Below are 10,089 nucleotides of genomic sequence, written 5' to 3'. Positions count from 1 at the left end.
GCCCCATGACCGACCAAAAAAAAAATTAATGTAAAAAATTGTGTGTGCCTTTGGCCTTCCTACTTGTACCACACACACACACACACACACACACACACACACACACATACACCATCCATTTGGAAATCACTCATTCTCTCATGTTTACAAACAATGCTTTCTGAGAAGGGATGTTTTACAGACTGGAGTCCTACCTAAGCCTGTGATATAGCTCAAATTATGAACCAACATATTTATTTAAAGTATGCCTGATGATAACATTTTATTAATGTTTTGTATTATTTTTGTTATTTTCATTTGGCCAACACTTTGTTTGAACTCAGAATTTAAGGGACTTAATACTCACTAAATGGGAAAAATACTTTTTCCTCCTTTTAATTTAAGACCAGCAATTAAAAATGAGCAATTAAACTGCCTCATGTGTGGAATCCTAGGTGCTCAGGAAGCTGAAATTAGATAGTATTAGTAGGCCATCCCATGCAAAATCTTCATGAAAATGGTATCTTAGCCAATAAAAGCATGGCTCTGGTCATATGTGCCTATCTTTTTCTACTACCCGTGAAAGGTAATTATAAAATTAGTGTGTCGAAAGGCCCAGGCAGAGAAGCAAGACCCTAAGGTGAAAAATCAGTGATACAAAAGGGCATCTTGTATAGAAGGTAAAGGAAGTCTCACAAATTTTTGCCCCTGAATTCAACCTGAGGACCAATAATATGATCTGTGTAAACAATATATTCTTCCAAATATTTAGTGGAAGAATTTGGATATGGATTACAGAATGATAAGTAAACAGTCCTTTACCAAGTGATTGCAAAAGGACCTGCATCCAGTTATGTGGACACCATGAGTCCTGCTTGGATCAAGTAATTAAGATCTCCTGATCTAACAGGGCACTGGTGCTTCACATCAGAATTCTTAGTTGCCCAAGAGTATGAGGTTTAAAGATCACAATTGAAAGGCAAACTAGGTAGGATTTGCTGTGAGAGTGTTATGGCCAATTATCATATTTCCTACAAGTAGTGCTGTAAATCAAGTTGATAGACTGTCAACAATTTTGTCCCTTTGTTACCAAAGCCCAGGGACAGTACCGAGGCCCTGAGTAGAAAGCACTCCAAGGCCACGGAAGATATTTTGTAAAATGGATTTTTGGCCCTTGTGCAGAAAAGTTACCATTCTTGTATAAGCCTACAGTCCTCCATAGGGTATAGTCATTGTGCTCAATTGAAGTTGATTTTGAAATATCTTAAAAGCCAGGGTAATGATAGAGTGTTATGAATAGTTGGCTATCTTTTGTCATGTGAATTCACATGCACATATCTTTATGTTTCTGACTAGTTCATAGGTCCTTGCAGAGGTTCAAGTTACTATGCAGGACAATGAGACCTTCAAAGAAAGAACCCAACATATAAAATGTGGCCAAATATTTCAGTATACTTGAAACAGTATCATAAGAAAAGAAGGAATCAAGTAGTGATTATTTAAGGTCCCAGAATAATAATATATTTGAACGAGAAGACTGTGGTCTTTTGCTGTGTGGACATAGATGTAGGAGAAAAACTCTTTTCAGTCTGAGCTGTTCAGACCTGTTTAAGCATTTTTGTTGTTTTTCCCTTTCTGATTGCACTTTATTTCAAGGCCACTCCCAGGGGCAAATGACAGGATATTTAGTTTCAGCTCATTCTAAAAGCTATGTCCTCAGAAGAGAAGTGGTCATCCATGATGAGTACATATTCACCCTAGACATAATCACTAAGAATGGGTTAAGTTACACAAGTTTTCAAAATGTCAAGAGTCCTACCACACGGTTCATCCTGTCGCCCTTTTCAAAATTAGGCTTTTTAAGAGTTCTGCCTTTGTATGAATATTTCAGTTCTAAATTAGATTATTTTCAATAGCCATTCAGTGAATGTTACTGGATAAAGTATACAAATAAACTCATATTTACTTTAGAGAAAATTCTGATGTCATCAGCAGGGGCAGTTAATATGACTCAAATTGAGGACCCAAAGATTCTGCTCTCCAGAGATCTAAATATTTAACCAAGAACCTATAATTCCCTAGCTATATGAACCCTAATGAGAGAACAAGATGTTAGGCGAACCCTTGTTTCTTCCTCAGGTTAACCTGGAATGATATACCTCAGAGTGACTGGAAGGGAAAGAAGCTGGGATACTGAGCACAGTGGGTACTGAACAAGGCTATCATAGGATTTTCACTAGACCCTCAGGGACCACCCAAGGCCCCCTTGCTTTACCTTGAGCACTTATATCTTTATGTTTGTCCAGCTCTAGGTCATTTTTCCTCCCATAATTAGCTTAATTTTAAGTGTACATTTTTTTGTTTGCTAAATGAATTGAGAACTTCTTTTAAAATTATCTTTCATTTTTCTGGATCACTTACACCCTTGTATGAAGTCTCTGTTATAGAGGTCTCAGTACTTTGAGTAGATGACTACCTGGAGCATCCACAGCCAACCATCTTTGCCTCACTTATATATGGGATCTGAGAAAAACCCAGCCAAAACTGTATATGTACATTCTAACTTAAATGTTTTTTTTTTTTTTACCAAAAGTTTGATGTGGAGACTTCATCTGATGTGGTGGAAGTTGGTTCAGCTCATGGTCTATGCCAGAACTCAAAATGGAAGGTACAGGAAAGAAAAGTTTGGTAAGGAGCCAGCTGAGGAGAGGAGGGCAGTGCCAAAGTCTTCATGCAATAGGCAAACCTGGCAAGCCCCTTGGGACAGGAGTGAGAAGCCCAGAGCAGGGTATGTGCTCCCCATCAGTCCACCACCAGCACAGCATGGCACCTGCAGCATGGGCCAAGGTGCACACGTGTTTCCTGCAGGGCTGACTGTTGACACAGGGACCTGTCAGAGCAGTCAGTGGCCTAATGTAATAGTCTTGTCCTATGTAGATGATACAATTACTTGTGGACTAGAAGAATTGGTAGTAAAACATTGTTAGATGAACTAGTAAAAATTCTTCAGGGTGTGTGTGTGAATGTGTGTGCCCTAAGAAGAAAAGAAATTGAAAAGTAGTTCAGAGAGAACTTCAATGACAAGTGTGGGACTTGAGTGCACAGCAAAATAGATCCATTATTATCACGACAAATAGGTGAAAAGGAAGGGTTTCCTTCACTTATTTTTACCAACCCTTACAAATCCCATTGTGTTCAAAATAATAACAGAAATGTATGCGTTAATGCTTAATGTTGTACAACAGCTAGTTTATAAATGACAGCAGAGTTCTGTTTGCGGTCCCTGAACTCTCTGGAAAGGAGGGCAATATTATTGGAAGTGAACTTATGTCACTTGTAAGTTTGTCTTTTAAATTCCAGAGGAAGCATTGATTAATTTAAATGAGCAGACTTTTTGTTTTGCTGGTCTTTAGGCTTGAACCCAGGGGTCAGGTGCTGTCCCTGAGCTGCATTTGCTCAAGGGTAGAACTCTACCACTTGAGCCACAGCACCATTTCTGGCTTTTTCTGTGTATGAGAACCTGAGGAATAGAACCCAGCTCCTCATTCCTGCGATACTAGCACTGTACCACTTAGCTACCTTCCCTGTCCTATAAACAGACTTTTTGTGTTAAAAGAAGAAAGAATAGGTTTGTATGTAGTATCCACTTTCCATGTGAAAGTCTGAAGGTTCAACCCCTCAAGTGAAAGGAAGAAAGTAGAAAATGGAATGACAGGAAGTATACAGTTACAACTACAAAGAAAAGTAGAAGAACAAAGGCAATGAGCCAGTAATTAGGTTTTTGTTTGTTTGGGATTGTTTCTTTTTTCTTTCAATTGTTAGCTGTGGGGTTTAAACTCAGGGAGGGTCTGGCATATTCCCTAGGCTTTTCACTGAAAGCTGGCATGCTACCACTTCCAGCCAGAATGTCACTTCTAGTTTTCTGGCATTTAATTGGTGATAAGTCACAATGAATTTTCTGCTGATGTTGTGCTGAGGAGTGGAACCCAGTGCCTCATGTATGCAAGGCAAACCCTCTACCATTGAGCCACACTCGCAGCCCTGTCTCCTTTCTTAAAACATTGTGGATGGGGCTGGCAATGTGGGTTAGTGATAAAGTGATTGCCTAGCATGCATGGAGCACTAATTTTGATATCTCAGTACCTAATAAACAACAACAGCCCCCAAATACCTCTAGAAGCACTGGTGTTGTAGCTGAAATGGTAGAGTGGTAGCCTTCATCATAATGAAATTCAGGAACAGTTTTCAAGCCCTGAGTTCTAGCCCCAGGAATGTCAAACAAGACCAACAAAAACAAGATGAAATGAGCAAATGAAAACAAAAAACCCCATGTCAGCAAGTTTCATTGATAAACACCACACACAAACACACTCATAGACACACATACACAAATAGACTTTTATCAAACCATATTCCTCTCCTTTACCATGTCTGCTCTCCCTCCCTGCAGCAACTGCTACCTACATCCACTGGAGAACTTACTCTGTGTTTCTCTTGTTTTTGCATTCTTAAAAAAATTTATTGTGAAGGTTAACACATAAAAGTAGTATCAATACTCATGAGAAAAATTCCAATCAAAAGTACAATAAAATAACCATTTCATACATGTTAGTGTGGCCATAGTTTCAAACAAAACAACGAAAATCCTTCCAAAGTCTAAAGAAATCTAGGAAAGATGTGACAACAATGTGAACTTGGTGCATTTCTCTCCGGTATGTAAAACTATCAAAGATGGGACAAAAAGTCCTAAAAAGAACTGAATATAGAATTACATAGAAATATTGTCCAGTACTTCTACACTTGTACATAACTTAGGGAAAAACAAAGATTTCTATAAATACCATCAAATACGGACTAAGTTTCAAGAAAGACAAATACCACAAAGAAGTCCAAGAGTCTTTACAGAGATTAATTGAACTACTTATAACACACTCAGTCCTGTACAGCAGTCAAAATTATGTTTGACCACACTTTTTCAGCATACTATTAAAACTTCATTAGGATAGTCTAATGTTATTTATGTGAATGTGATGTCTGACAAGATTCTAGGCAACCTTTACCATCCATGAGAACTTACCTCCTAGGTGTCATTGAATCCCAAAAAAGTGAGGCAACATTGTGGTCAAATTAAAAAATGAGAAGCAAACTAAAGCAAATCTGCACTTAACTTAGAAGGCAAGATTTGATCACCTGCTAAATCTACAAGTCATCTTTAGCTTTTTTAGAAACATGTTCCTAAAGCCGAATCTTTTTTTTTTTTTTTCTGTTTTTCAATCTTGGACACAGTTAGGTTCATAAAATGGAATGTCAAACAGAGTGAGAAAAGAATCTCATCAGAGATCCTTTCTTCTTTCTTGCTATTGACCATGAGTAAAGATTCTGGAAAAATGGTGTGGAGAGAAGCCAAATGAGAGAGTCAGAAAGAACCTGTGTGATTTTACCCTAGAAGTTTCTGGTCAGATCATGATAGGTGGACTGGAAAAGCATAAAGCCTTCTTATGGGAGAAGAAACATTCCTGAATCATGTAGAGCTTTAAAGTCTCCTCTAAAGACAAATCCACAGAAGACTGAAGTCTTATGAATTACTGAACAGTATTAACAGAAAATACACTCCAAAATGTAGATCGATAAAATGTAACAGAAACAACTTATATAGGTGTAGAGAGAGCTGCAAGAGGCCGCACCTTGAAGATGGCGCCGGCTTCTGCCCTCCGCCTTCCCGATGGCGAGTGCCCTCGGTGGTAAACAACTCCTTATATGGCTAAGGCAAAGAATCTGGCTTGCTTCCGCGCACCTGAACCTATTGGTGGTTCCCACGTGGCGTATCAGGGTTGGCTACCCAGCGGTACTTAAGGCTGTGGGGAATTCTCCCCGGGGTGGGGGTCAAAAGATTACTCAAAGGTCCTGAATAAACTGCAGAGAGAAGAGTCCGGTGTCGCGTCTTCCTTGCTGGTCGAGGCGGTAGCGACACGTGGTGGCCCGTACGGGGAACTCAGCCATAACCCCAACGAGGACTCAGAACTCTCTGCGGTCAGGGTGGTGCACCGGTAAGTCCCCAGGTAAAAGGGGAATCCGCGACAAAAGCGGGGGTAAGTCCCCAGGTAAAAGGGGAATCCGCGACAAGAGCAGGGAGTAAGTTCCCAGGTAAAAGGGGAATCCGTGACAAGAGCGGGGGGATTTTTGCTCTTCTCGGTAGATAAAGAGAGCGAGAACCCGGGGCTAGTCAGTAGAGTAGCCAAAAGTGAAAGTAAAAGTTTGTTTACCAGCTTTAAATGTTTAAAACATGGGCTCTTCTTCTTCGCACCCAATTTTTTTGGCTCTCAATGAGCTACTGCACTCAAAAAAGTTAAAAATAAAAAAGAGTACTTTAGAGAGATTTTTGAATGAATGTGACATCGTTGCCCCATGGTTCGCTGTCTCCGGAAGCCTCACGGTGGCCTCTTGGGAGAAACTAGGGAGGGACCTAGATTTTGCCTCTGAACAAGGAACGCTTAAGAGCGGAGTGAGACCAATATGGAAACTGATAAGACGCTGTCTCGAGGACCAGCGTTGCAGTGAGGCGGTAGAGAATGGTCAGGCCGCCTTAGAAATGCTGCAGGAAGAAAGATTGGAAAGGGCAGACAGTGAAAAGGAGGAGAGCATGGGGGGGTTATACCCTGATTTTGCCGAACTAGAGACCTCTGAGTCTACAGACTCAGAGGAACTACAATCACTCATAGAACAAATAGAAAAAACAAAGATAAGAAAGAGGAGGAAAGGGAAGGAGAGAGAGGACCCAGATAAAGACGAATGCACGCCCTCCATGCACCGCCCCACACCTTCGGCCCCTCCGCTCTATGCAGAGGACCCCGGAAGTGGCAGCCCCGGCTGTTCTTTCAGCCCAGGCGTGTGGAAAGCGGTCAGAACCCAGTTACATCTAGCCTGTCCAATATTTCAGGATCCACAGGGACAGTGGTATCATGAACCCTTAGATTTTAAGGTTATAAAATCTTTAGCGGAGTCTGTGCGGACATACGGAATCACAGCCTCCTTTACTGTAGCCCAGGTGGAGGCCCTAAACAGACACTGCATGACACCCGGTGATTGGAGTGGGCTCGCACGAGCTTGTTTGAGCCCAGGTCAGTATTTAGATTGGAAGGCCTTTTTGATTGAATTTGCTAGTGAAGAGGCTGCAGCCAATCAGGCTGTGGGAAACCCAGCTTGGGACAGAGATATGCTGCTTGGACAGGGGAGATTCGCCAATCAGCAGATAGGCTACCCGGTTCAAGTTTATGAACAAATCAATAAAATTGGCATAAAGGCATGGAAGGCCTTACCAAATAAAGGCGAGGTAAGTGGCAATCTCACCAAAATCCTGCAGGGCTCTACAGAGCCGTTTTCGGACTTTGTTGCTCATATGGTCGAGGCTGCTGGCAGAATTTTTGGTGACCCAGACGCAGCCATGCCATTAATTAAACAGCTTGTTTACGAGCAGTGCACTAAGGAATGCAGAGGCGCCATAACCCCATATAAGAATAGGGGACTAGAAGCATGGATGAAAGTTTGCAGAGAGCTGGGCGGACCACTAACTAATGCTGGATTAGCTGCTGCTGTGGTGCAATTAACCCAGAAGAAAGGGGCTGGGAAGGTGGCTCAGTGGTAGAGCGTTTGCCTTGCATGCATGAGGCCCTGGGTTCGTTTCCTCAGCACCACATAAGCAAAAAGAAATGAAAAAAGCCAGAAGTGACGCTGTGACTCAAGTGGTAGAGTGCTGGCCTTGAGCTGAAGAGCTGAGGGACAGCGCCCAGACCCAGAGTTCAGGTCCAGGAAAAAAACCTATTCAAAAATCGCTGCAAATTTGTTTAAACAGTTGTCTAGTTATCTTTTAGGTAATTGAACTGGGGAGTTCGACAGCCTGATGGAACAGCTCAGGGTTGCCATCGTCATGGTGAACTCGACCCAAGTGGATGCCGGATTGGCGAAGGGGTTATCTTCATGGATCTCCGCTGCTATGAATCATCTTAAGGAATGGGCGGGTTTGGGAGCCCTGACAGGCCTCCTGGTGTTAACCTCCTTGGTATGTCTGTAATGCATTTGCCAAATTAGAGGTTCTCAGCGTTGCAGTGTAGCCATGATTATCCAAGCCTTTACAGTCATTGGAGCAGGTCAGTCCCCCCAAGCGTGGCTTGCCACCCTAAAACAATGAACACAGATTGCAAAGCCAAAGTACTGCAGTCGAGAGGCTGTGAGTTTTGCCCTCGAGGAGAGCTTGTTTGATTGCACATGGGTTCGATTCGCCTTTTCCCGTCCTTGTGAAAAATGAATCAATGGACAGGCTGAGTCATCCCTAGAGAAGGTACCCTCTGGGAGAAGGCTTGTATGCAGTCCTTGCATTGCACTACAGGGATCAGACCTCTGTTCTCATCTGTGTTCTTTAAACAAAAAAGGGGGAACTGTAGAGAGCTGTGAGAGGCCGCACCTGGAAGATGGCGCTGGCTTCCGCCCTCCGCCTTCCCGATGGCGAGTGCTTTCTGTGGTAAACAACTCCTTATATGGCTAAGGCAAAGAATCTGGCTTGCTTCCGCACACCTGAACCTATTGGTGGTTCCCACGTGGCGTATCAGGGTTGGCTACCCAGCGGTACTTAAGGCTGTGGGGAATTCTCCCCGGGGTGGGGGGTCAGAAGATTACTCAAAGGTCCTGAATAAACTGCAGAGAGAAGAGTCCGGTGTCGCGTCTTCCTTGCTGGTCGAGGCGGTAGCGACAGGCCAGCCTAAATAGGGCCTAAGCAGGAGGCACGTCTACAGGAAATTCCCAGTCCAGGCACTGTACTATCAGTTTGAGTAACATATCAGCCAAATGCCCATGCCTGCTTGCAGGGATCCAGCCACACCCATCAGGTGGGAGGTAAGTGATGGATGGGGCATTTCCTTCCCCCTGCATGAAAACAAGATGCCAGACCCCACCATCTACCATGTGGCCAAAGGGCACCAGCCACACCTGACCTCCTTACTTAATATTACTGTATTATTAAATCAATTTATAAAATGTTACATCCTCTTTATCGTTTTGTAAACATTCAAAAATTTGCTTTTTGTAAAAGCCATATTTCTTGAGCTCTACCTCTGAAACAATAATTCTCACATTCACCAAAAATTAAACATTCATCTTTTGAATAGTTTATTTCTTCCTTCTTCCTCATTCCTTCAATTCCTCTTTCCATCTCTCACTTCCCTACTCTTTCCTTCCTTCCTCTCAGGGTCTAGAAGTGATGCTGTAGCTCAAGTGGCACATGGTTTCATTTCTTTGTTAATTTCAATTTTTGTGAGAGATTGATCAATATCTTTGTGTGCTTAATTATTTCCCCTAATGTCATATCTACTTTGGCCCTCTATGATATAACACAGGTGCAAAACATCGTCCACATGGTCTTTTATTATACCTCACTCAGCAGAACAACTAAATGGGCTAAGAGTGAATCAATCACAAGTTTTTCATCACCAGTGATTAATTAAAGAAAAGTGCAAGCACTGAAGACACTTTGGGGTTCTCCCCCAAGACAAAATGCAGGGCTGCGAAGGTGGCTCAGTGGTAGAGCGCTTGCCTTGCATGCTCGAGGCCCTGGGTTCGATTCCTCAGCACCACATAAGCAAAAAGAAAAAAAAAGCGGGAAGTGGTGCTCTGGCTCAAGTGGTAGAGCGCTAGCCTTGAGCTAAAGAGCTGAGGGACAGCGCCCAGGCCCAGAGTTCAGGCCCCACGACCGGACCCAAAAACAAACAAACAAACAAAATGCAGAGATTCTAGTCTTTATTAATCCATCATATTTTTTTAAATATATATTTTATTGTAAAGATACTGTATAGATTAGTTATACCATTATATGAGTTAGGTCATTAATACATTTTCTATCGAGCATTGTTACCCCTCCAAGAAAGACTTTACCACTGTTATGACTTTTTCTAGAAAACCTTTCCATTTTTTCTACATATGATTTTTCTCCTCTTTGTGTGTGAGGGTGTGTGTGTGTGTGTGTGTTTTGTATGTTCTGTGATGAACCCTGAGCTGTGTCTTGTAGTTCGAGGACTCCACATCTGCTATATCATAAGGTCTCTATCCTGTATTGGTACTGTA

The sequence above is a fragment of the Dipodomys merriami genome, unplaced genomic scaffold, assembly GCF_024711535.1.
Source record: "Dipodomys merriami isolate MVZ:Mamm:240054 unplaced genomic scaffold, mDipMer1.0.p SCAF_130, whole genome shotgun sequence".
Taxonomy (NCBI): Eukaryota; Metazoa; Chordata; class Mammalia; order Rodentia; family Heteromyidae; genus Dipodomys; species Dipodomys merriami.
This window is presented reverse-complemented; position numbering follows the sequence as displayed.